Source organism: Lissotriton helveticus, chromosome 1_1 (genome assembly GCF_964261635.1).
Source record: "Lissotriton helveticus chromosome 1_1, aLisHel1.1, whole genome shotgun sequence".
NCBI classification, from domain to species: domain Eukaryota; kingdom Metazoa; phylum Chordata; class Amphibia; order Caudata; family Salamandridae; genus Lissotriton; species Lissotriton helveticus.
In genome coordinates, this window is record NC_136057.1 from 2,080,952,614 (window position 1) to 2,080,979,780 (window position 27,167).

Below are 27,167 nucleotides of genomic sequence, written 5' to 3' on the forward strand. Positions count from 1 at the left end.
GTAATTTCATACCAAGAGTTAAAGCTGGTTCTGGACCGTATTCATCTTGAATTTGTTTTAGCACATCTGGTATTACCGAAATGGATGGAACACCGTGCGTTTTTGTGTAGATTGAAGCAAAGACTGTACCCCAAGTGTCACAGTCCTCTATGTGTGGTGCGATTCCCATTGGGAGACATATAGTCAGAATCCTGTGTTTTTCTAATGGGGTGGTGTCAGGAAACACCGCCTCTATTTGGGTAATTTTCTGTGCCAACCAGAATGGTATTTGTTCCCGTTTAGCTGGAACTTTACCTAGGAAGGATTGGATGTTCTGTGGTGTAATTTTATTTGTGTTCCCCTGGTGAGGGGTCAGCTGTGGTAGTTTAATCGCTGGCTGAATTGTTGAAGTCCGCATTACATACTGAACTAATTGTCTATGAATTTTTAGTAATTGTTTTAGCTGTATTAACAGCTCTGCTGCAGGCATTCTTTCGATGTCTGGATGTGGTGTGTATCCGGCTAAGACCGGCCACGTTGCTCCTGGTCTACCTAAAGGACCGAGCCTTGTAATGTGATTGTTATGTATTAGGGCGCCATCAAATAAGAGCAAATGCTCTTGGAATTTGAGTGGTACTTCCACCTCCTCGAAAGGAGTGTACGTTTCAGGAGGTTCCTCTACTTTATAATAGTGGAAGTACTTTGTTACAGCATTTGCTGCTGGAAAATGTATCCATGTATAGTATACCTCTGTCTGCCGATATTCGTGTGCCTCGATTACGAATATGACTGTGCCACCTCTAGGTGTCAGTCCATTTTCTATAAGTTTTAAGGTTATAGATCTCCTTTTAATGACCGGAATGAGTGTTATATTCGGGTCCGCTGCTTGCATGGTAGCATCAGCATCTGCTATTTCAGTAGCTAATCTAATTGCCTCTCTTTCCTCCTCATTGTCAGACATTTTACTGTCAATAAGGTTATTTTGTTTGTTTGCAGATCAGGTTTCTTTATGGAACAAAGATTAGATGCACAATATTCTGGAACTGTTTTATCCTTCAACGTTGACTAGACCAAGAACCTTACATAGGAGTTCCCTCCTGCGAGGTTTTGGAGGATATAATAACCTTTCACCCACTCCAGACGTCTTTGGAGTATTTGGGAAAAGGGGTCTGAGTGAGAAAGCACGACTGAGTTACTCTAAATGTCTTACGTTAGTTTTATCGCCCTTTCCAAACGCGTTGGGCGCCATGTAGTGTAGCTCCTATTTTCCCAATAGGCTCTGCGCATTGGAATAGTACCTACAGCAGTAAAGGCCTAGACCAGACGTTAACTAGGTCTACTACTGTCGATACTAGACTTAATTTTTGGGTTTGCCAGCTAAGGTCAGAGTTCGCTAGAAACTTTCTCGAATGTTCAAGGAAGGATTAACTCCCCTGATTAGACAAGAAGGGATTTAGTTTCTGACAACCATAGAACATGACAACTTTGCTCTCCCCTAATCAAGAGTCAATCTCAAGAGTCGTGTGAGCACAAGGCAATTATTTTACTCAGTCAGTACGTGCATTCTTAGTCTCATCAGAATGTAGAGAAAAGGAAGAGACGGGCGTGTTCAATAAAAGATGTTATTTATTGATCAGTCTCTTTTCTCGTACAAGAGAAATGGATCGATATTATTGCAATACTTATAGTTAAGTAAAGTGCATACATTAAAAGCAATAGTATAAAATAATACTGTAAAAACATTGATATGGTTTCTGAGCCATATGATGTTTAAAATGATTAAAATATATTTACATACACATATACATTTGACTAAACGTACTCAACTGGTGTTTCTAAATACGCCTACCCCGTGTACCTGACCTAAGTCTAGTGCGTGGGCGGGAATAGAAAGTTACAGTTTAAGTTAAGTTTGTTTTTGCCAAGTGAATAACTAAAGAATTCTCTGTGAGGGGTTATTCAGTTCTGTACCTGGAAGTTAGGATGAATGAGGAATGGTATCTCTTTCTCTGCTCTCGATATTCCAGGCTGCCTGCGAGGGCTGCCCAGAAGCGCCGGTGCTGGGTCTCTCGGCTTGAGATAGCAGCGCGTCTCTCAGCGCGTCAGGAAGGCGGGGCTGCTGCCAGCGGGGTCTGCTTCTGCTCTCGGCTTCGGCAAGTATGGCTGCTCCGTCTTGTCACCACGCGTGTGTTTGCATAGGGCAAGGTCGGCAATATTTATACCTTAAAGGTGCCGAGATTGACGTAAGGATGGACATAGGTACGTCAATAAAGATGTCATACGACTTGCTCGTTAGCACATTCTTTTGCAAAAGTTCTCTGTGAAATCAAAACAATGGCCGCACGGATTTTCCAGGTTGTCATAGGTTTGATTTGTTATGAGAACGTCGTATGCCTTATCAGGGGCTGGAGGAATGTCGCTTGTCTAATTAGATCTCAAGCGTTATGACCTAATCAGATAACACGTTCCTGTGCCGTAGTGTGACTGCGTCAGATAACGGTATCTGCATCATGGGGGATTTCTTGCCTCATGGGCTGACTGTTAGTTAACTAGCTAGGTAGTTTAACCAGAATAGGGTCAGGAATAGGGGGATCGATTCAGGACCTATAGAAATACACAACACCAGCTGTTATCAGGCGTGTGTAATTAGTGTACTGATCCGCCGCCTGAGCCCGGCTAGAACCCTGGTTGATGGTAGCAGGCTCGTGTAATTTCGTTGAATGAGAGAGTTCAGTAACAGCGCGCAGGAGAGGCTGCAGTAACATTACTTACTAGGCCTCCAGGTGAACGCGTTTGTCACGCCCCCAGCACACGGCCACAGCAGACGATCTTCTGATTAATGTACGACCCACATGGCATGAAGGGCGGAACGTAGTACATGTCCCAGTGTTTCTCACGCCCCCAGCGTGCCTCTTGATGTGGCGCAATTGCGTTCACATGGCATGAAGGCCCGACACACGCCCCCAGCGTGCCTCTTGATGCTGCGCAGCAACGTAATTGGCGCTTGTATGTACGATTCACATGGCATGAAGGGCGGACACACGCCCCCAGCATTTGTCACGCCCCCAGCACACGCCCACAGCCCACGATGTGATGGCCATACAACACGCCCCCAGCGTTAGTCACGCCCCCAGCCCACACCCACAGACCAACGCAGACACGCCCACAAGGGACTACTTTGCTGGCATGGTTCTTTTACTTTTTAAATGTATATGGTGTCTGTCTGCATAGCCTATGTCCTTCTGCTGCAACTGCCATTTCCATCGCTGTATTGGGTGTTGTGATTGGTGCTGTGGTTACTGAGATTACCCGCCTCAAAGGTTTGGGCTCTCTCTTTATAATATTAGTATGGATGTCCTCCTGGTCTGGAAGGGAGAGAGAGAGAGAGAGACATTGGATAACTTCTTGACTTGGCTCAATAGTAGGAACCCCCTCCTTCTTTTTACATCCACTATCACCAAAGAGAGTTTACCATTTCTGGATTTGAAGATTTTCCCTGAAGATGGGGGCTTGAGAACGAAAATGTTCCATAAATCTACCGATAGGAACAGTTTACTCTCATTCAAAAGTTTCCATCCCAAACTTCTACAAAGAGACTACCCAACCCGGGTGATGAAAAGGGCAAAGAAAAGAGCGAGTAATTGTCATCTGGAAGCACTCCTTGAAACCACTGAGAAATCATCAATGGAAAGAACGGTTTGTTTTACTACCTTTAATACAGCCTCCAGCAGCATTCAAAAGATCGTGTTGCGCCTTTGGCGAATCTTGAACTCCAACGGCTTATCTTTGGAAAAGCCTGTGTTTTCTTTCCAAAAGAGTCAAAGCATCAAAGACATCTTGGTACATACAAGACCAAGAATGAACAGCAGGACCAAGATGGGCATAGGAGAAGGAAACCAGATGGTGTTCCTTCCACCGGTAACGGGTCACACAAAATGTGGAATGTGTGATGTATGCCACTTAACAGAGAACACCAAAACAATAGATGTCAGACTGACCCACCCCTGGGAGCAAAGGAGACATACGAAATGTACTTCCTCCTTTGGTATATTCATGCTGAAATGCCCTTGTGATTTAATGTACTTGGGAATGACCACCAGAGAGGTGAAAACAAGAATTATGGAGCACAGATCCACATTCAGATGCCAACGGAATGTGAGCAAACTAAAGACCCATTTTATGGAGAAGAAAAATGCTGCTGAGGATTTTACTTGGACATTAATTGAAAAACCCAATATTAACATGAGTGGGGGGAACCCAGAAAGAGCACTATTCATCAGAGAGCAAAAATTGATTTATAGAGTACGGAGCTTTTCCAGGGGGTTGAGATGATATCCCCTGGAATACGCTGAATCAAGTGTGAAGTTCTTGTGAGGACTCCATGGTAGCAGCAGAATTGAAGTATCGCCCACATCAGAGTAATAGTAGAACCAAAGAGGGTGCTCCCCTGTGTAATTATTGAGAAGTAGGACATTGGTCATTTCTCCTCATCTTCGTTTAAATGCCCTTTAACTTTTGTTACCATTTGTAACTTCCCTGTTTTTCCCATGTGAATTGTTTAATGTGGGGTAGATATAGGTATCATTAATCCCCCTTGAATTTCAAAAGGAGTTGTTTATATAGAAGCCATTCCGATATTATATGGAAAACTCTGATTGTGATAGGATTAAAACATCTACCAATCTAACACGGTATAGAGGAATGAGATGCTCCACAGGGCATTAGGTACTTTATCAGGATTCCTGTGGAGTTATAATGGATGCCACATTTGCCTGAATAGATGTAGGGGTTGGCGTTCTAGTTCCCAATATCATGAGACACACTGACGCTCCCCACGTGGTTTGCTACGCCGGCTGGAGGCGTGTTGTCACTGCTTCAAGAGAGACGCTTTGGAAATGAGGCAGTGTACTACGCGGCGGTAAGGAGAGCCTACCAGGTCTGCGGACAGCTTCCCTCGCAAGCAGTAAGTTACTCTGGAGATGCCTGAGCGAGTAGCGATACCAGGGGCGGAAGGGGGTCGTTTACATGCAACATAAGGGGGCGACCGTTGTTTTGAGAAACTCGGAGAGGCACTGTCTTAGCATTTATGTCCGAAGGGTGACATTGTATGAATTCGGTCCCATTGTGTTATTACTTGGGAGAGCAGAGAGCGGCTTATTAACAACAAAGAAGGCTGTAATGCTATTACGGGAAAAAGCTGTGTTACAATTTAGAATGTTGGAGTAACATAGAGTATGGTCCTGTCTTCTGCAATGGTGGTTGATATCCAGACACATCTCTGAAATTTAAATATTTTACTGGCATAACTGGTGAATATGAATGTTTATGAGGAGATTTTATGTCAGCATAATACATATCTTCCAGCCTGCCAACAAACATGTCATACAAGCCCCCTTCAAGACATAAACAAGAATGTGGGGGGGGTTGTTTTTAATGAGTGTCTTTGCTTCCTTTACAGGGAGTGCTAATAGGAAGCTGTTCCCCTCCCCCGCCATTTCGAGTTTTTGATTATAATAAACTCGGTAAGTGTCCCGGGGGGGGGGGGGGCGGTTTAGTTTGGATGGCAGTGGCGTCTCTATATAAAAAAAGGTCACACTTGATCTTGTTCTGAGTAGAGAGATCAATATGGATTATCATACAATAGTCTGGTAATAATCCGGTATCATTTGAAGCTGTTGAGAATTGTCAATTAACTAAGCGAGGGGCTTCACATTAGAAGAGCACCCTTTTCCTATGAGATCAATTGTGGGTGGGGGCAGCCCAAGTTTTTAACGAATGGGTGGAGGATAATGGGAACTTTGGCACCAAAGACATTTGTCTTTTCAAATTGATCTATGTTAGTGGTTATGTTGCATATGAATATGGGCAAGGGCCACTGACATTTTCATATGTCTGTTCTTGTCTCTTTTGTGTTATTGGTTTATGTGTACAGGTTCCCCTTCACAAAGCGAAGGGCTCTTATTACAAGGTGATATTTCCCTTTTTCACTTCTGAATTGGTTGAAGGATAAGGGTTGTCACTCAGGGTCACAGAGGTGAGAGTCCTGAAGAAACTGGGGCACTGTCAATAGCCAGCTGAAACATGTCGACACTTATGCAGTGTGGAGCAGGTGGAATTTCATAAATAGTTCCTCTACCTAGCATCCACGATTTCTTTTTAAATCCTGCACAGTGGACCTAAAATTAAAATTGTAGTAAGGATCCCCGGGTACCAGTTTTTACCACCACTGATTCTGCACTTTCTCACCTTTTGAGTTTTCACTAATCTCTCACTGTATGATGTATTGTCTTCCCCTCCCTATTTCTCCACCTCCAGTGTTGGGTGAACACGGAGGTGTGTTAACAGCCCTATGATGAAGCATGACACAGCTTGCTGTGTGTGAGGGCAGTTTTAAGAATAAGGTGCTTTTTCCTCTACTTACTCTTAGAAACTTTTTATGATTTATCTTCATCCCTCTTCTTTTTTGTGATATAAGTCTGAGTGGGAGGTCGAAGGGGGTTTTGTTCCTCTCACCCCTCTGTTGTAGTGTGTTTTTGTCAACAGTTACTTTACACAAGTTCAGATATATTTTTTTTAAAGCCGGAGATTAAGTGATTTGCCCAGAATCACAGGATGTTGTTGAGGTGACGCAGAGACTCGAACTTGGGTTCCCAGGTTGGCTGCTCTGACCGTCATGCCACATCCTTCTTCCCCACTTCCACCTACTCCTCCACTCAAGTTGGGCATAAAAAACAGAGGCTCTCTCTGTGACATTACCAACAGTACAGCGTCCAGCGTGTTGACTGTGGTTCACAATAAGCAAAGCTGGGTGTAGGGGAAGCCATCACACACGCAACGCCAAAGAGGGCACGTTTCAAGCTATCTCATCTGGCTTTGTTCGTTTTTTAGGGCTCGGACTGACTCCTCCCAGTGAAACTGGGAGGAGTTTCGAGAACTAATGTTAAAGGAGAAAAAAAAGAAGAAGTATCTCCTAGGGCCTTGGTGAGAGGAATTCCACACATTCCTTAGCGTTTTCTGTCATCTGGTCAGTGATTCGTCTTCCTTGTGTTTTCGTTTTAATAGGCTTGAAGTGATAGGGTAAATGTAGTTTTGTTCCGCCATTTTGGGCATATTTCGTTCGTGCTCGCGCAAAGAAGTACATAAATTATAATTAGGAGCTGTCAGGGTGCCTCCGTTAGTGAACGGGCGCGTTCACAATTCTGCAGCGCTCAGCGCGCAGCTTCCTTGTTGTATTAGCAGCTGCTTAATGTATGTCCGTTTTTCGAGATTATATTTTATCGGTTTTTTGAAGATTACATTTTATCATACTGTGTTGTTTTAAAATCTTGCAATTCAGCCACAGAAAGCAGAGAACCCCACGCGCCTTTAAACCTGTAAGCAGACACTCGTCCTCCGTCACTAACCCTCCCAGACCTGAACTCCGTGCTAGTCCCTCCTGCACGGCCCCACCGACGCACCCAGTGTGCCTGAGCCCAGCAGCAAGCAGCCCCCAGCCGTCTATGAGTGGCTCCTTCCAAGCCTAATTTGTCAGATCCCGTTCTGCACAGCTGGGTGGGCAGCCCTCCAACAAATGGCAGCTGATAGCGACAAGCAGCAGGGAGGAGACACAACCCCCTCGGCAAAGCTGCCAGAGGCAAGTAGGCGTGGTATTTAGATGCCCTCTGCCACCCGGCACGGGCACAAATGGAGCTTTTTAAACACTGCTGAAAAGGTGAACGGGGCAAGAAGCCGGACGAACTCCGGATCAAGAATTCCACTGTATCAGCTGCAGCAATTCTACCATACCAGTCACAGTAGTACAATTATATATTGCGCACACTGATTCCACCCAGCTTTGTTCTGCAGAGACCTTGCCCTGATGCCCCAGAAAAATTCTTTAAACAGATTGTTTTCAATTGCGTTTTCCTTTGATTTAATTTTCTGAGTGGTGTGTGAGTGTCGATTACAGACAATTTGCAGAGAAATATGTTTGCTTTAACGTAACATCCATAAAAAAAGGTTATTTTAGATCTAAAACAGGACCACATGTGAGAAATGGGGGGGGTCACAGAGATTACTTACAGTGATATTATTTCAAGATAATAATTTATTCTGCGTGCGTTGTTCGGGTGCAGGGGGAGGCTCTACGGACAGGAAAACATATTTAGACACAACTAAACAAAATCATGTATTCAGCCACAGAAACCCAAGGGCCCCACACGCCTTCCAAATTGTGAGCAGACACTCGTCCTCCGTCAATAACCTTCCCAGACCTGAACTCTGTGCTAGTCCCTCCTGCACGGCCGCATCCCAGTCCTTTACTTTACTTCAATATTGTTGTTATCTCCTGTATTGGGTATTTACTGGGTATCAGTGCTTCAAATGAAAAAAAAAATGTTGGTGCTTCTCAGAGGTGTGTTTCTTATAATTTATTGCAAAAGCTTTAACAAATTACCTCTAGCCTGGTGTCTGGGTTACACAGTAGAGAACCCACTGGATGAAGTGAACCCTACCCTTCCTGCCTGAGCCTCCTAACACTTACTCCGTACCTGTGAAATACCTCAGCGCTTAAACAATAAATGTACGAGCATTCTGTGCATTTAATCCCACCTGTGCCTTTTTCCTTGGCATCTTAAACCCCAGTGTTGGCCCCATGTTCAGTTTCAATCCTGGGCTCTCCATTGGCTCATTGTGTGATCGCTGTGAGGTTATGCTATCCTCCTCAAACTCTGTACCAGTTGGATTCAAGGTGAGGCGTCTGTAAAAAGTGGCCCCTGTACACTATACGTATGCCAGTGCCACAGAGCCTCTCCGAGGCCCCTTTTTGCCTCATAGGGATGCCATCCAAGGCGTTTGGGCACTTTTGTTGCTTTCCATTCCTTCTTTCCCTTTGTCGACAACCCATGTGTCCTCCGTACAAACCGGAATACAGACCACTCTATAAGCATTAGGTGCTGTTGAGTGCAGAGTGCTGTGTGCTGTTGAGTGAAGAGTGCTGTATGCTGTTGAGTGCAGAGTGCTGTGTGCTGTTGAGTGCAGAGTGCTGTGTGCTGTTGGGTGCAGAGTGCTGTGAGCTGTTCAGTGCAGAGTGCTGTTGAGGGCAGAGTGCTGTTGAGTGCAGAGTGCTGTTGAGTGCAGAGTGCTGTAGAGTACAGAGCGCTCTAGAGTGCAGAGTGCTGTATTGTGCAGAGTGCTGCTGAGGGCAGAGTGCTGTTGAGGGCAGAGTGCTGTTGAGGGAAGAGTGCTGTTGAGGGCAGAGTGCTGTGTGCTGTTGAGTGCAGAGTGCTTTTGAGTGATGTGTGCTGTTGAGTGCAGAGTGCTTTGAGTGCTGTGTGCTGTACAGTGCAGAGTGCTGTACAGTGCAGAGTGCTGTACAGTGCAGAGTGCTGTTGAGGGCAGAGTGCTGTAGAGGGCAGAGTGCTGTTGAGGGCAGAGTGCTGTTGAGGGCAGAGTGCTGTTGAGGGCAGAGTGCTGTTGAGGGCAGAGTGCTGTTGAGGGCAGAGTGCTGTTGAGGGCAGAGTGCTGTGTGCTGTTGAGTGCAGAGTGCTGTGTGCTGTTGAGTGCAGAGTGCTGTGTGCTGTTGAGTGCAGAGTGCTGTTGAGTGCTGTGTGCTGTTGAGTGCAGAGTGTTGAGTGCAGAGTGCTGTTGAGTGCAGAGTGTTGTGTGCTGTTGAGTGCAGAGTGTTGTTGCGTGCTGTATGCTGTTGAGTGCAGAGTGCTGTTGAGTGCAGAGTGCTGTTGAGTGTATAGTGCTGTTGAGTGCAGAGTGCTGTTGAGTGCAGAGTGCTGTGTGCTGTTGAGTGCTGTGTGCTGGTGAGTGCAGAGTGCTGTGTGCTGTTGAGTGTAGAGTGCTGTTGAGTGCAGACTGCTGTTGAGTGCAGAGTGCTGTTGAGGGCAGAGTGCAGAGTGCTGTTGAGGGCAGAGTGCTGTGTGCAGTTGAGTGCAGATTGTTGTGTGCTGTTGAGTACAGAGTGCTGTTGCGTGCAGAGTGCTGTTGAGGGCAGAGTGCAGAGTGCTGTTGAGGGCAGAGTGCTGTTGAGGGCAGAGTGCTGTGTGCTGTTGAGGGAAGAGTGCAGAGTGCTGTTGAGGGCAGCGTGCTGTGTGCTGTTGAGTGCAGAGTGCTGTGTGCTGTTGAGTGCAGTGAGCTGTGTGCTGTTGAGGGCAGAGTGCTGTGTGCTGTTGAGGCCAGAGTGCTGTGTGCTGTTGAGTGCAGAGTGTTGTTGAGTGCAGAGTGCTATTGAGTGCAGAGTGCTGTTGAGTGCAGAGTGCTGTGTGCTGTTGAGTGCTGTGTGCTGTTGAGTGCAGAGTGCTGTGTGCTGTTGAGTGCAGAGTGCTGTTGAGTGCAGAGTGCAGAGTGCTGTTGAGGGCAGAGTGCAGAGTGCTGTTGAGGGCAGAGTGCAGAGTGCTGTTGAGGGCAGAGTGCAGAGTGCTGTTGAGGGCAGAGTGCCGAGTGCTGTTGAGGGCAGAGTGCCGTGTGCTGTTGAGTGCAGAGTGCTGTGTGCTGTTGAGTGCAGAGTGATGTGTGCTGTTGAGGGCAGAGTGCTGTGTGCTGTTGAGTGCATGCTGTTGAGGGCAGAGTGCAGATGCTGTTGAGGGCAGAGTGCTGTGTGCTGTGTGCTGTTGAGGCCAGAGTGCTGTGTGCTGTTGAGTGCAGAGTGCTGTGTGCTGTTGAGTGCAGAGTGCTGTGTGCTGTTGAGTGCAGAGTGCTGTGTGCTGTTGAGTGCAGAGTGCTGTGTGCTGTTGAGTGCAGAGTGCTGTGTGCTTTTGAGAGCAGAGTGCTGTTGAGGGCAGAGTGCTGTTGAGGGCAGAGTGTTGATGGCAGAGTGCAGAGTGACTGTTCCAGAGAGAGCAGGGTATGCTTGTGCACTTACACGGTGCACTGACACACAGGAGCTAAAACAAAGAACAGCTGAACGCGTGTCTTGGGAGCTTCATTGAGGCAGCCTGCCCTCTGTGAGGGGAGCAGGAAGGAGGGGACGCCTCAACCAATCAAGCGCAACTACTCACAACCTATTGTGCGATTAAACACAGGCCAAAGGGCAGAGCTAGGTCTTTTCGCATTACGTACGGTGAGCAGTGTGTGAGTGTGTAGTGTGAGCAGTGTATGAGCGTGCAGGGTGAGTAGTGTGTGAGTATGCAGGGTTAACAGTGTGTGAGCGTGCAGGGTGAACATTGTGTGAGTGCAGAGTGCTGTTGAGGGCAGAGTGCAGAGTGCTGTTGAGGGCAGAGTGCTGTTGAGGGCAGAGTGCTGTTGAGGGCAGAGTGCTGTTGAGGGCAGAGTGCTGTTGAGGGCAGAGTGCTGTTGAGTGCAGAGTGCTGCGTGCTGTTGAGTGCAGAGTGCTGTGTGCTGTTGAGGGCAGAGTGCTGTGTGCTGTTGAGTGCATGCTGTTGAGGGCAGAGTGCAGAGTGCTGTTGAGGGCAGAGTGATGTGTGCTGTTGAGGGCAGAGTGCTGTGTTCTGTTGTGTGCAGAGTGCTGTGTGCTGTTGAGTGCAGAGTGCTGTGTGCTGTTGAGGGCAGACTGCTGTGTGCTGTTGAGTGCAGAGTGCTGTGTGCTGTTGAGGGCAGAGTGCTGTGTGCTGTTAAGGGCAGAGTGCTGTTGAGGGCAGAGTGCTGTTGAGGGCAGAGTGTTGAGGGCAGAGTGCAGAGTGACTGTTCCAGAGAGAGCAGGGTATGCGTGTGCGCTTACACGGTGCACTGACACACAGGAGCTAAAACAAAGAACAGCTGAACACGTGTCTTGGGAGCTTCATTGAGGCAGCCGGCCCTCTGTGAGGGAAGCAGCAAGGAGGGGACGCCTCAACCAATCAAGCGCAACTACTCACAACCTACTGTACGATTAAAGCACAGGCCAAAGGGCAGAGCTAGGTCTTTTCGCATTACGTAGGGTGAGCAGTGTGTGAGTGTGTAGTGTGAGCAGTGTATGAGCGTGCAGGGTGAGCAGTGTGTGAGTATGCAGGGTTAACAGTGTGTGAGCGTGCAGGGTGAACATTGTGTGAGTGCAGAGTGCTGTTGAGGGCAGAGTGCAGAGTGCTGTTGAGGGCAGAGTGCTGTTGAGGGCAGAGTGCTGCGTGCTGTTGAGTGCAGAGTGCTGTGTGCTGTTGAGTGCAGAGTGCTGTGTGCTGTTGAGGGGAGAGTGTTGTGTGCTGTTGAGTGCATGCTGTTGAGGGCAGAGTGCAGAGTGCTGTTGAGGGCAGAGTGATGTGTGCTATTGAGGGCAGAGTGCTGTGTGCTGTTGAGTGCAGAGTGCTGTGTGCTGTTGAGTGCAGAGTGCTGTGTGCTGTTGAGGGCAGAGTGCTGTGTGCTGTTGAGTGCAGAGTGCTGTGTGCTGTTGAGGGCAGAGTGCTGTGTGCTGTTGAGGGCAGAGTGCTGTTGAGGGCAGAGTGCTGTTGAGGGCAGAGTGTTGAGGGCAGAGTGCAGAGTGACTGTTCCAGAGAGAGCAGGGTATGCTTGTGCGCTTACACGGTGCACTGACACACAGGAGCTCAAACAAAGAACAGCTGAGCACGTGTCTTGGGAGCTTCATTGAGGCAGCCGGCCCTTTGTGAGGGGAGCAGCAAGGAGGGGACGCCTCAACCAATCAAGCGCAACTACTCACAACCTACTGTACGATTAAAGCACAGGCCAAAGGGCAGAGCTAGGTCTTTTCGCATTACGTAGGGTGAGCAGTGTGTGAGTGTGTCGTGTGAGCAGTGTATGAGCGTGCAGGGTGAGCAGTGTGTGAGTATGCAGGGTTAACAGTGTGTAAGCGTGCAGGGTGAACATTGTGTGAGTGCAGAGTGCTGTTGAGGGCAGAGTGCAGAGTGCTGTTGAGGGCAGAGTGCTGTGTGCTGTTGAGGGCAGAGTGCCGTGTGCTGTTGAGGGCAGTGTGCTGTGTGCTTTTGAGTGCAGAGTGCTGTGTGCTGTTGAGTGCAGAGTGCTGTGTGCTGTTGAGGGCAGAGTGCTGTGTGCTGTTGAGGGCAGAGTGCAGTTGAGGGCAGAGTGCTGTTGAGGGCAGAGTGTGTGTGAGTGTGTAGTGTGAGCAGTGTATGAGCGTGCAGGGTGAGCTGTGTGTGAGTATACAGGGTTAACAGTGTGTGAGCGTGCAGGGTGAACATTGTGTGAGCGTGCAGGGTGAGCAGTGTGTGAGCGTGTAGGGTGAGCAGTGTATGAGTGTGAGCAGTGTGTGAGTGTGTAGGGTGAGCAGTGTGTGAGTGTGTAGGGTGAGCAGTGTGTGAGTGTGAAGGGTGACAGTGTGTGAGTGTGCAGGGTGAGCAGTGTGAGAGTGTGTAGGGTGAGCAGTGTGTGTGTGTAGGATGAACAGTGTGTGTGTGCAGGGTGAACAGTGTGTGTTTGCAGGGTGAACAGTGTGTATTTGCAGGGTGAACAGTGTGTGTTTGCAGGGTGAACAGTGTGTGTGTGCAGGGTGAACAGTGTGTGAGTGTGCAGGGTGAACAGTGTGTGAGTGTGCAGGGTAAACAGTGTGTGAGTGTGTAGGGTGAACAATTCCAATCCAAACCACATAATTCCACTACACACCACATGCATACACTCCATAACACATGGCTAAAAGACATTGCCATTTACAATGCCATTAGCTCTAACTCAAATAAATCCGAGACCTATTGCATTTCCAATGCTTGTCTTTTAATGTCGCATATTATTCATGCTCTGAATAAGATTCTGTCCTTGGCAACAAAGTCCAAATCATCAGGGAAATAATTGATTCAATCCATATTCAGACTATTAGTATATTTATTGTTTTCTTCTGTAATGATGCGCAGCCCTTTGTCCACTTAAACCTGTGTGTGCAAGGTGAGCCACACCATTGTCTCGTCCAAAGCTGAGAAAACAAGAACCACTAGTTATGTAAGGACTGTTTATTTTTCTGTGCTGACGCAAAGAAACTCTTAACTGGTCCAATAGCAGTATGGTGAATTTAGCGAGGTCCCATTTCTCAAAAGCAACTCCAAGCATCCTAGAACTTAAATCCTCTGCAACAGTTTGGTCAGAACCTATTTAAGGAAACTGTGCTGAGTACTGTTCAAAATGACGAAACGTTATCAGTTTCATTTGATCCCATTACGTTAAGATATAAACACTAACAATGCCTTTGGGTGTAATCTGGTTACAAACACTGAAAACATGTTGTAGATGAGAAAAAGGTGGTATATGTTTCTGCATGACGTGCATATTTATTTGAATAACACTTTATTGATTGGCGATGCCATAAATAATTCTGATGTCACATTTAGAATCCCATCAGTGTCCATGGGGTGCATAACTTAGGAATGCATTGGGCAGACAAAGGTGAAGCTGAAGAGTAATTTAAAAGTTCAACATAGAAATTGCATTGTTTGTCTGTAAATTGCAAAGACAAAAGATAACATTGCTTTTCTGCACATCTTTTAAGAGAACAGTTTCATGTATGATCTAACATATTGGTGCACTGCATATCCCATTCTGCATGACCGACTGTTTATTGTCGATTTCTCATGCGGCTTCCAATTCATAATTTATGCCATTATTCAAGAGGGCCCCAAAAGATGGTGTGAAACCAAACTGTCATCAACCTTTCCAGTCTCTCTCAGAATGGGTTTCAGCAAGGAAGGCAACATACATTATAGATTTTCAGTTTTCAGTTTATTTTATGTAAATGTCTTTAAATATATTTTTAATGAACATCATGAAAATCTAGCCTGAATCTGGCACTTGTGGACAACATTGGACACTCCTTGACCACCGGTGTCTAGAAAGATATGTTGAACCAAAAACATTTTACTTTGGAGGACAGTGATGCAGCCTGATTGATAGGTCTTGCCTCTATATAGAAACATCACTTAAATCACTAAAATAATTGTTTGATATAAATACTTCTGGCTAGTTATAAGGATATATCACCACCTCCACGGGTAACTATCTGGGATGACTTTATATATTAATTTTCTGCAGTGAGTAGTAATCTCACAAACCACTACACTTAGGTTATTTAAAGGCTAATATTCCTCCGCAGTGTTATTTTTCACCAATCCTTGCATGCAAACAACTCCACTCTACTCTGTGTCACTCTACTTTATGCCTATCAACTGTCCACCACTCCACTCTATGCCACTCCACTCTACACCTCTCTATGCCACTCCACTTCACTGTACTCCACTCTTCTGTACAACATGGCTAAAAGAAATTGACAAAGCCAATAGTTCTCATATAGGCGCGATCTATTGAATTTGCCAATGCTTGTTCATTTTGGCAGCAAGTAGGGAGAAACAGATGTTGGAATACACTGAAACACTTTGCATGGTAGAAGGTGTAGTTTAACAGGGAAACAGTGCAAACTTTGTGGAGGGTGACACCTCAGAACTTTCTAACCTCTGTCAGAATTGGAAAATAAAACTTCTTACTACCCTATTAGTTACCAGTAATCTCTAAACTTGGCGTCCAATTCACAAACTGAATTTAAAGTAGTTCTACCATAGCAGGAATACTTACTACAAAATGCAGTTAGGAAAATTAAAGGTGTAGACCTTCATCATACCTATCATTCATATAGGTGATCTCCACACATATAAGTTTACTACTTAGTCATAAATTTGTGAGTTGTGGGAAAATGGGGAGAGTCTACTATAAACCGGGAGCCAAAATAAGGAAAGGGTTAGAGAAGGACAGTCTACTACAAACAACCACCAAGCTATCGGAGATCTAAATATATATATATAAAGGGGGCACATTTCCTGCAGGATAATTTGTTTTTCTTTTGACGTAAATCCTCACTCACCCTCAGCTGGCATACATCTTCATAGGATTTCCCCTCACACTGTTATATTTTAGCACTCACCTGCAAACAACTGGGCAAAAGCCTCACCTCAAGGTTTATTGGCAAGGTATAACAGGGCTGCGACTACAAACAACAAAATATACATTGACACATATCACAGTATCTCGCAGTTGCCTATTATGCATCGCATTAGCCAATAGAGTGTCAATTGAGGAAAAAAAATCATATTTAATTTGGTATGCCAACAATAATTTATAAGCCTTCTTGGTCATAACAAAATCACTTGTGCATCAGGGGTGGCTGGTCCATAGGGGCATTGGGGCAGCGCCCCACTAACCAGATTCAACAAGAAAAACTGCCCACGGGCAGCAGGAAATGTAAACAGACGGCAGACGCAATTCGTCTGTTTACATTTCCGGCCTGTGCTGGCAGCTGCTTCACAGCCTCAAGTGCGCATGAGCACAGTCAGTAATTCAACAATAAACGTGCACGCATGCAGGTGAGAGTATCAGGAGTCCAGAACTGGACTCCGACTGCGCATCTGCGAGGGACGCTTTTAATTTCAGCACCGACTGTGCATGCCTAGTGTAGTACAGGAGTCTGAAGTTAGGATCCTGCTCGGGCGGTGACATATGGTCGCCCCATGCCCTGTCAAAAGGCAGGAAACAGTTGAGTAGCTGCCCCCCAGTCGCATCCAGTCACATGATTTGCCGCTTGCCATGAGAGGACTCAGCGATGTGATGCGACGCAGGACCGGCAGAGGAGATGCCTCATCCTGGTAAGTTTATTTGTTTTAATTTAATTTATTTGAATACCCCCCCTCCCCGCGCGTACCACCCGAGTCATGCCGGCCACGACTCTCTTCAAATTTGTGGTGACCGCATGAAACCCTAGCCATCGGCGCTGTTGGCATTGGCATTTAAAGCCAGAAACCACTTGCTTCAAGTGTGCAACGTTTGCGAGGAGTATGAGTTAATCTCTTTCTTTTCACCTCTCAGTGACTGAAAGGAACACGTCAGAAACATTTTGTTGTTATCTACTCTGCCACCAGATCCATTATTTTAATCCTGCCATTATGTTTTAAAAAATTACTACTGCAGAAGTAATGTGTTTACACTTCTTGTATTGGAATCGTCGGAGGGTCTTTCTTCGTGACAGAATCTCAGTGTGATGGATTCAGCGCCATAGAGTGTGTTCAGTTGAACAAACTTCTAGATGTTTTTATAATGTTTACAGGAATGTTATTTACTTGCCTCAAATATAACTATTAGTGCGTTCTCAATGCACAGCCGTGCAGAAAATCAACTGCTCGAGTATGCACAAGTTTGTATGTAAAGGCCCAAATGCGTAGCTAATACACATCTATTGTATGGATGTGTGTTTATGTATGTATTTACATATTTAATTAGACGCAGATATGTGCACATAAAGCATACAATGCACATTTAATGCAACTATGTATGCATACATGCACATTACATCGTATATTTGAATTTTACTGCAAGTGTGTAGACTATTGAATATATATATATACATATATATATATATATATGTATGTCTGCACCTGTCTACATATGTGTTTAATGAGCCGTAACAGTGTATATACTCAAATAAGTGAATACAGTATACTTAAAAGCAGGCGTGCGTGTATAAATCAACCATGAGCGTAGTGACCTGTCAGTTTATATACGCATGCACAGCCACACACATCACGCGTATTTAAAGATCAACTTCTGCGACATGGCGTACATGAGGCAGAGGGTGCACAGTCCGCCGCACAGCGCCTTGTGTAAAAGAGGACTCCTGGCAGTGCACTCTGCCTCTGCCGAAGGCTACATGAGGTTCAATCTGGACTCTTGGCTAACTTCGGAGACTGTTTATAGGAATTCTTTTCCAACATAAACTGTGTTATTTCACCGAAAGTCTTAGCTCTTTTGATATTCTTAGTTTGCTTCATTTTGTATCTTCTTTTTGTTATTACACCTTACTTCACTGAGTTGGACCCATGGGAAAACAAATGATTTATTTATGGAATTTAGAGAGATGGAAAGTGGTTTTTCACCCGCTATCATCTAAGGGTCTTGTGATTTACTGAGTACAAAAATCGTGGGACCACATTTTAGGTAATAGCGTAGGTGTGCAGAGGTTCGCCAGTCTCGGGTGGTCCCCAGCCTCACCAGAGGCGCAGAATAAGGAAGCCATCACGTACCCCTCCTTAAGGAAGCAAATGGAAGAGACTGTAATTCTGGATGGATCCCCGCCTCACCCCACCCCCCATGCACAGGGAAAAAGAGATGAAATGGGAAATGAGACAATATAGTGGTTGCTAACCCTAAAACTACATTGACTGTAACAGCCATGAGAGGATGTGTCAACCCCATGACCAAGCCCCACAGATCAGTGAAAGCAGAAAGGAGTCAATCACTACACAGTACGTCGAAGGAACCACAAGCCCAAGTGGCTGAGTGAGTTTAGGACAGAACAAAGAGGTTCAGGACAGAGGACAGTGCAGGACAGAACAACGAGGTTCAGGACAGACACAGGACAGTGCAGGACAGAGCAAAGAAGTTCAGTAGCAGGAACATCCGCATAGCTGCTGGTTCAAGATCCCAACTTTGCCTCGTTGTTTATTGTTGCCTTGGTATTTTATGGCACTGCGACTGCACCAGGTTCTTCTAGTATGCCATCCATGTTCTCGAGAGGCCAGAGTCCATTGAACCGCTCCAAGCACCCTGCTGCTGTGAGCATTTTCACTGTGACAGCTCTGCCTGAACCTCAATGCCCGGCGCCAAGAGTAGCACCCAAGGGAAGTGGGGAATGAGCTAATTGCAAGGGATAAAAATAAGCTAATTCAAGAGCAAGTGCCAGAGGTAGTCGCTTTATTTTAAAGTATCCTGTGGAGTAGTAAGCAGCACTGAGAGGCCGTCACTTGCCATAAAGTCCATAAAGTCAGAAAACAAGATTTCTTGAACTGTATTAGAATGTAAAGCATGCATTAAAAAGCAGCCAAATGTGAAAAGAAAATTGTGATCACTAACACTTCACTTCAACGCCTACATTCTCATGAAAATTGGCAGTAATCAAGTAATGACAGAAAGTGGTGCTGCGGAGGATGTGGCAGCATATCAAAGAGTGCCATTAACGAATGAGAGTCTTTGGCATCCATGAAGTGTGGAGACGAATTTTGCAGCAATGTCTGGCTACTCCCAGAGATGTGTTCGCCAAGCCACCTCTTTCTCAAATTAGCTTGAAAATGCACCATTTGCCCACTCTTTTTTCAAACTTTTCTCAGGGGGAGAACCCTCCATAGGTGGTTGGGGCTCGCTCGCTACGCTCGCTCGCCGCAGTGCAGTATTTACGCCCCACCACGGTCAAATGTCACCAGCCACCAAACCATGCCTTGTTGCTGGATGGATTCTAAAGATATGTGAGGCACCTCAGTGTGTCTGTTAACAATGAGGTACCACGAGAGGTTTAAGTGCATGAAGTACCAGCCATTCCTCAAGAAACTTCATAAAAGAGAAGAAACAAAAGCAAAACGGGCAGCAAAAAAAGGGGCACATCCCCTTACCTTTGCTGTCCGCTGTTACTCATTGAAATTTTACCAGATTGAGAATAGAGCAGCTAGTTTGCATTGCAAAAACATGCATACCGGATTGGGGAAATGATGGCATCTGACATAATTTCTCCTCCTCAGTGAAGCATCATGAGAAGTGTAGTCCTGTGTGATGTTGATCAATATTTGAATGCAATCATATAGAATTGAGTCACATGTATGATCTCTATTCTGTAAAAAACTGTGTTGATTGCAGGATCTTTGTTTACAAATATGATGGTCTGGACTCATATAAATAACAATCATTACATTGTTATACCCTGGTGTAGCCCGTACTTCCGTCATTGCAGCAGATTTACTGGGTGCGTACTTGGCAAAATGTGACATGGTGTTCACAGCCCAAAATTTCCAGTTCTTGAGACATCAGGGTACTTGGAATGGCTTGAGGTTATATACCCCTTTAGTTAATGCTCACAGAGGAATAGCTTCACTTGTAATGAGAGCATTCATGTTGATGCGTCCATTTTTATACCACCCTATCAAGCATTTAAGTTTCTTTTGTCCTTGTGTTTTGGGGACTTGTTGGACTTGGCCCGCAGGGCTGGTTCACCCCTGAACTTTTTGCCTTATGTGTGACCCTGTGTCAGTGATTTTTGGGTCTCTGCGCACTTTTCCCTGGGTCCCAGAGTGAAAGTGCGTGCGTGTAGCATGGCTGGCCTGCCCTCCCATAGGAATGCATGGGGAATGTGTGTGTCCCTAGTAGTTCCTGATACGTGGGGAGTGCAGGCTCGAGTTTAGTATGTCTGAACTCGTGAGAGTGAATGCTGCAAGATGGTGTCTGCGGCATGTGTGTGTCTAGTTGGGAAGTGCTACTTCTGGACATTGAGATATGTGTGCATGTGCTGTGAGGGTGCTGGAGCGTGATTGGCTGGAGCTGGCTGGCATGCCAGGCTCCAGGAAGTCTAGATGGGTTCGCCCGGTGGTGAGTGGGAGATTAGCATGAGTGATGTGTGGGAGGAGTGTACCTGTGTCCTGGATGGGCTGGGTTTTCCCCACACAATGCTGGCTCCGCCCCCCTGTGGTGTGTCTAACGACCCTAGCCTCCCCAGTGAAAGAAATGGGTGGTTGGGCCATCAAGAGTGCTCCAGAGCCAGCTGAAACTGGTTTTCCCCCCACCCTGCACCTTGAAACAAAGGATTTGTTGCTATAAGAAGGGGCTGTGTCCCCTTAGAAAAGGTTCTGCTTTTGGATCCTGCCAGAGGAGGCTGTTGCTGCTGCTGGGGCCAGGAGGACCGCCACTTGGGGTGTCTCCCTGCCTGGAGACCCAGTGTGCTGGCTCTGGCCCAGCCTTGCCCCCCCTGCCTGCCTCTAGCCCCTGCTGGAGCCTTGTCCTGTCCTACAGTGCTGGGGAGCACTGAGGACTCCTTGCCTGCAGCCTGAGAGCGCTGCTCTCTGTCCTTCAGCGCTGGGGAGCGCTGGAATCCCTGCATAGCGCTTGGAAGCGCTTTATTTCGGCCCTAGCGCTGTGAGCGCTGTGTTTTCATCCTGTGGCGCTGGAGAGCGCCTACCCTTCGTTCTAACGCCTTGAGAACACAGCCGGTGCCCACCCGGCATCTGATCGCCCTGTGTGGCGGTTTGACGGCGCGGGTGCCACCCCGCTCATTGCCGCTTTGTTTGCCCGTTTTTATTGGATTCACGAGGGAGCCCACTCCTCGGATCCTGGGAAGCCGCCTGCCTGCCTAAGAAACGAGCCGCCGCGCTGCCCGCGGCGACCCGGAAGTGGTAAGCGGCCCGGCCAATCCCAGCGCGGCCCAGGAAAGGCCGACCGGAAGTCCCGCGTCCTGCAGCCCAGAGCCGGGGAGGGAGAAGCTGCCGGCCGGGTCCCCGAGGCTCCCCGAGTGGAGAGGGGAGCCCCGGGACGAGGGGAAAGGAGCCCCGCGGCGAGAGGAGCCGTCCTGCAGCCCAGAGCCGGTGAGTGTTGCGAGAAGCGAGGGGAGGGGCGCCGGGACACGTTGTCGGTGTCCGCCCCCCTCCTGCCCCCCTCAGCAGCGCGACCTCGCGCCCTTGTGTATAGAGCCAGAGAGGCTCTTAGGTGGCATTTCTCGTCCTGAGTCCCCAGAGGGGGGACTCCAAGCGCCCCCACGTGTTCGAGGGTCCCCCGTGAGGGGCCCTAACGCCCGCATCATTGTTGAGGAGCCCGGAGAGGCTCCTGGGGGCCATTTTGTTCGTTGAGCCCAGAGAGGCTCTGAGGGTGCCATCCCCTCGTGTAGGAGCCCAGAGAGGCTCCAGCCCTTTTGCGTGACGAGCTTGGGAGAGGCTCCAGCCTGCATTTGATTTACGAGCCTGAGAGGCTCCAGGCGCTATTTGTTGAGGAGCCCAGAGAGGCTCTGGGGCAGTGGTTCTGGAAAGAAGTGCCTGAGCGAGGCTCAGGGCGCCATTTCTTGTCCAGAAGCCCAGTGAGGCCCCACAGTGCCACAGCAGTGGTTCTTGCGCCCAGAGAGGCTCCAACGCTGCCCTAGCTTTCCCTGCACCAGTTGCCCAGCACTTTGTGGGCAACTGTGACGTTTAGGCCCTGACATTGGGACACAGGGACTGTCACAGGTGGTGACTGATCTAAGTTTTGCGCAATGTTATTGCTGCACCTCTGAATGTATTGTTTATGCGTCATGTGCCTTTACACCTCTGAATGTTAATGCATCATGTGTGTTGTTTTTACATCCCTACAGGTAGTGTGACATGTAGGTGGTTGTTTTTCTCCCTAGTACAGGTGGTGCTAGTGAGGTCCTGTTACCAGTGATTACTGGTTGAATGCTCTACTTTTATATTGTGAGCTACACTGATTTTACTTTCTAAAGTGCTATTTCTGAAAGTATTATTTCTAGAAGTGCTGATACCCCTGACAGTGGCCCAAGTGGCCCTGTCCTGTGCAATATCCCTTGTAAATTCCGCCCGTGTCTGTTGGCACAGTGTAACAAGATGTGTGTTTTATCTGATGTATATTTATTATAATACAAAGGCTATTTTTACATAACCTTGTGTGGAGTTTCCTTTGTGGTGAGCCTTTGGTTGTTGTTGCTGGGGTGCATGCGCAAATACTTAACTTACATCGCCTCCAAGTTTAGCCTTGCTGCTCGCGCCACGTTACCTAGAGGGTGAGTAGGGGTTATCTTGGCGTGTAACTCCCTTGCCCTGACTTGGGTGTGGTGGTCTCTGACTGACTTTGGCGAAAGCCCTGGCCAGCCAGGGATCCCATTTCCAACATTGGCGGCAAGCGGTGGGATAAGGATTTGTGTTTGCGTTGTACCACAGTAGCGGCTGGCCGCACTTCAAAGCTCTACATTTTTAGATAACCACATTTTGGGGATTATTATTTTTGGTAAAATTCCATTGTTCTTCTCCTGAAGAGTGTCATTTTATAATTGTGTCCTGTACATTTGTCCCCCGCCCTGCTTCCAGAGTTTGGTACCTGTGTCACTTGTGGTCAGGTTGAGAAGTCAGGGGTGGTAGAAACTGCCTTACCGATCCGAGGAGAGGGTGTGTGTGGATGAATGGTGTGTTTCTCTGGACGCATGAGTGAGTTCTTTTTTAAGGAGAGTGTGGAAGTTTTGGAATTGTGTACTCCTACTTCAGATTGCAAGGTCCCTTGTGTTGCACGTGTCTGTGAGCATCCTGTCAAGATGGAATCTCCTTTTAACCTTTGTGGCCTGTTTAAGTACAGTGTGCATGAGTTGGTACGGTTATGTAAGGAGAGAGACATCCCAGTGAGTGAGTCAGACACCCAGTCCAAGCTTAGGGATAACATGATCCTGTGGCAGAAGAGTGACTGGGAGCGTGAGCACAGTGAGAGGGAGAGGGCCCGGACCGCACACCATGAGGGTGGTGGGTCTGAGAGGAGCCCTGAAGAGTCTGATGTGGAGAGTGAGTGTGACAGTGGATGGGCGCCAGCAGAGAGCGAGTACCCCCTAGATAGGGAGTCCCTTGCTGGGTCCAGTGTCAGATGTAGCACCCCATCCCTTTCCCTGTCCCCAGAGGAGTGGGTGGATAGGAGAGAGGAGAGGGAGCACCAGCTGGCCATGGAGAAGCTCCGGTTAGAGTATGCCAGAGAGATGGCGCAGCTGGGTGTGAATGAGCGGACTGCAGAGGCTGAGAGGGCCTTGGCCAGGGAGAAGATAGCCCTAGAGTGTAGGTTATCCCCTGAGCGCAGTCTTAATTTTCTGGATCCCCCAGGGAGGGTTGAGTCCAGTGGTGGCAGCTATTCAGATTCCAGTCTAGAAATTCCCAGTTCCCCGAGTATGGTTCCTGTTTCCCCAGAGGAGGAGAATAGGTTGAGGTTTAGGAACCTCAGGAAACCGTCTCATCAGTCTTGGGAAGATTTTGAGGATGACTGTTGTGGAGCCCTGTGTGATTGGGTACGGGAGCCCACGAAATGTGATTGGGACATATTGTTCGATATGTTTCTCAGAGAGCAGTTGCTCAGTTGTTGTTCACCAGGGTTGCGCAAACACCTGTTGGGGTGTGGATTGTCTGAACCATGTGAGCTTGCAGAGGAAGCAGACCGCTGGGAAGGTACCAGGGGTTCTGTAGAGTCATTAGGGAGTGACTCCAAAAGTAGTGGGTCAGGGATCTTCCAGCCCAGCGTGGTGGAAGAGGCTCAGTGTAGCCCAGCTAGGTCCCAGTATAGTGAGGAGGGTGTAGGGGCTGACTACCTGGCTCAGTGGAGCAGGAGTCAGTGGGTGGCTGAGAGCCCCCAGAGGCCCGAAGCCCTGTCTCAGAACCCGGGTGGTTTCTTGAGGGAACACCAGGTTGGGGACCTAGGCTGTCCTGTTAGCCCATTTGAGGAGGATCTCCTAGTGAGTAGAGGACCTGGAGCGTCTGTAACCAGAGCTCCTGTGGTTCTAGAGGCTGGCAGTACCGCTCCGGTAGGGAGGGTACAGGAGTCCAGCGTGAGGAGTGATTGGGGGATGAGTTTCCCAGTGGATGCACCAGTGGACCAGAGACTAGCCAGTTGGGCTAGATCTTCTTGGAGGGACCCGGGTGGCACCACTTCTGGTCTGGGGGATCGTCACGCACTGTCAGGTGGACAGAGGGCGGGAGATCTGCGCCAGACAGACAGTCACACAACAGATGTGTCAGTTGTTAGCCTCAGGGGGATTGTGTGTGAGTCCCCAGAAGTCCTGGAGTGGCAGGCAGTTGTTCCACCAAAGGTTTTAGACCGGAGGTTGGATGGCCAGGTTCAGGATCAGCCTGACCTGAAGGGTAGGACGACTGTAACCAGTGTCCTGACCAGTTCTTCTTCCAGAGGAACTTCTCCAGGTGGGAGAGGGCAGACCTCTGGAAGGGGGTGCAGAGGGTGGGAGAGCCCACCTCTGACCCCGGTGCAACCTGAGGGGTTAAACCCTAGGTTGGAATGGCGTTCTAGGTGTCCCCCTCGCACGGGGAGGAGGAACCCTAAAAGAAGAGGAAAGGGGAGGAGCGCCTTCCCTGAGACTCCTGGTCCACCTGAGGTTGTAGACCCTAGGCTGGAGAACCAGTGGCAGTCTAGCCCTGTCTTGCAGACAGGAGGAGTGGAGAATGGCTACTATGAGCCTGGGGTTACTACCCCCCACTTCGTGAGTAGGCAGGAACCAGTAGCACCTGGGTGGCCTAGGGCCTGGTCCTGGCCGCAGACAGCTGAGGAGTACCAGTGGGGTAGCCCAGCTGGTCCTTACAGTAGCTTTAGAAGGAACCCTAGGGGTTCACCGTGGCATAGAACAGGAGGGTGTCCCGGCAGTGGCGGGCCTGCGTCCGTGTTCTATCGCCCCAAGCAGGGAAGTCCATCACGGTGGTGATTGTTCTCCCCTGCGTTTTGGCTGGAAGGGGGTTATGTTGGACTTGGCCCGCAGGGCTGGTTCACCCCTGAACTTTTTGCCTTATGTGTGACCCTGTGTCAGTGATTTTTGGGTCTCTGCGCACTTTTCCCTGGGTCCCAGAGTGAAAGTGCGTGCGTGTAGCATGGCTGGCCTGCCCTCCCATAGGAATGCATGGGGAATGTGTGTGTCCCTAGTAGTTCCTGATGCGTGGGGAGTGCAGGCTCGAGTTTAGTATGTCTGAACTCGTGAGAGTGAATGCTGCAAGATGGTGTCTGCGACATGTGTGTGTCTAGTTGGGAAGTGCTACTTCTGGACATTGAGATATGTGTGCATGTGCTGTGAGGGTGCTGGAGCGTGATTGGCTGGAGCTGGCTGGCATGCCAGGCTCCAGGAAGTCTAGATGGGTTCACCCGGTGGTGAGTGGGAGATTAGCATGAGTGATGTGTGGGAGGAGTGTACCTGTGTCCTGAATGGGCTGGGTTTTCCCCACACAATGCTGGCTCCGCCCCCCTGTGGTGTGTCTAACGACCCTAGCCTCCCCAGTGAAAGAAATGGGTGGTTGGGCCATCAAGAGTGCTCCAGAGCCAGCTGAAACTGGTTTCCCCCCACCCTGCACCTTGAAACAAAGGATTTGTTGCTATAAGAAGGGGCTGTGTCCCCTTAGAAAAGGTTCTGCTTTTGGATCCTGCCAGAGGGGGCTGTTGCTGCTGCTGGGGCCAGAAGGACCGCCACTTGGGGTGTCTCCCTGCCTGGAGACCCAGTGTGCTGGCTCTGGCCCAGCCTTGCCCCCCCTGCCTGCCTCCAGCCCCTGCTGGAGCCTTGTCCTGTCCTCCAGTGCTGGGGAGCACTGAGGACTCCTTGCCTGCAGCCTGAGAGCGCTGCTCTCTGTCCTTCAGCGCTGGGGAGCGCTGGAATCCCTGCATAGCGCTTGGAAGCGCTTTATTTCGGCCCTAGCGCTGTGAGCGCTGTGTTTTCATCCTGTGGCGCTGGAGAGCGCCTACCCTTCGTTCTAGCGCCTTGAAAACACAGCCGGTGCCCACCCGGCATCTGATCGCCCTGTGTGGCGGTTTGACGGCGCGGGTGCCACCCCGCTCATTGCCGCTTTGTTTGCCCGTTTTTATTGGATTCACGAGGGAGCCCACTCCTCGGATCCTAGGAAGCCGCCTGCCTGCCTAAGAAACGAGCCGCCGCGCTGCCTGCGGCGACCCGGAAGTGGTAAGCGGCCCGGCCAATCCCAGCGCGGCCCAGGAAAGGCTGACCGGAAGTCCCGCGTCCTGCAGCCCAGAGCCGGGGAGGGAGAAGCTGCCGGCCGGGTCCCCGAGGCTCCCCGAGTGGAGAGGGGAGCCCCGGGACGAGGGGAAAGGAGCCCTGCGGCGAGAGGAGCCGTCCTGCAGCCCAGAGCCGGTGAGTGTTGCGAGAAGCGAGGGGAGGGGCGCCGGGACACGTTGTCGGTGTCCGCCCCCCCCTGCCCCCCTCAGCAGCGCGACCTCGCGCCCTTGTGTATAGAGCCAGAGAGGCTCTTAGGGGGCATTTCTCGTCCTGAGTCCCCAGAGGGGGGACTCCAAGCACCCCCACGTGTTCGAGGGTCCCCCGTGAGGGGCCCTAACGCCCGCATCATTGTTGAGGAGCCCGGAGAGGCTCCTGGGGGCCATTTTGTTCGTTGAGCCCAGAGAGGCTCTGAGGGTGCCATCCCCTCGTGTAGGAGCCCAGAGAGGCTCCAGCCCTTTTGCGTGACGAGCTTGGGAGAGGCTCCAGCCTGCATTTGATTTACGAGCCTGAGAGGCTCCAGGCGCTATTTGTTGAGGAGCCCAGAGAGGCTCTGGGGCAGTGGTTCTGGAAAGAAGTGCCTGAGCGAGGCTCAGGGCGCCATTTCTTGTCCAGAAGCCCAGTGAGGCCCCACAGTGCCACAGCAGTGGTTCTTGAGCCCAGAGAGGCTCCAACGCTGCCCTAGCTTTCCCTGCACCAGTTGCCCAGCACTTTGTGGGCAACTGCGACGTTTAGGCCCTGACATTGGGACACAGGGACTGTCACAGGTGGTGACTGATCTAAGTTT

The 27,167-nt window shown here is 49.0% G+C and overlaps 1 protein-coding gene across 2 annotated transcripts in view; it reads left to right on the plus strand.

Annotated features, from left to right (window-relative positions):
• DDAH1 (dimethylarginine dimethylaminohydrolase 1) overlaps window positions 1-27,167 on the plus strand; it is a 643,682-nt gene that overhangs the window by 279,419 nt on the left and 337,096 nt on the right. The window contains exon 1 of one of the 2 annotated variants that reach the window (XM_078645519.1): window positions 16,357-16,487. The exons of the other annotated variant lie outside the window; for it this stretch is intronic. The gene's annotated coding sequence lies outside the window, so the exon portion shown is untranslated. Of the gene's footprint in view, window positions 1-16,356; window positions 16,488-27,167 lie in introns of those variants that run through there. 2 annotated transcript variants of the gene reach the window in all.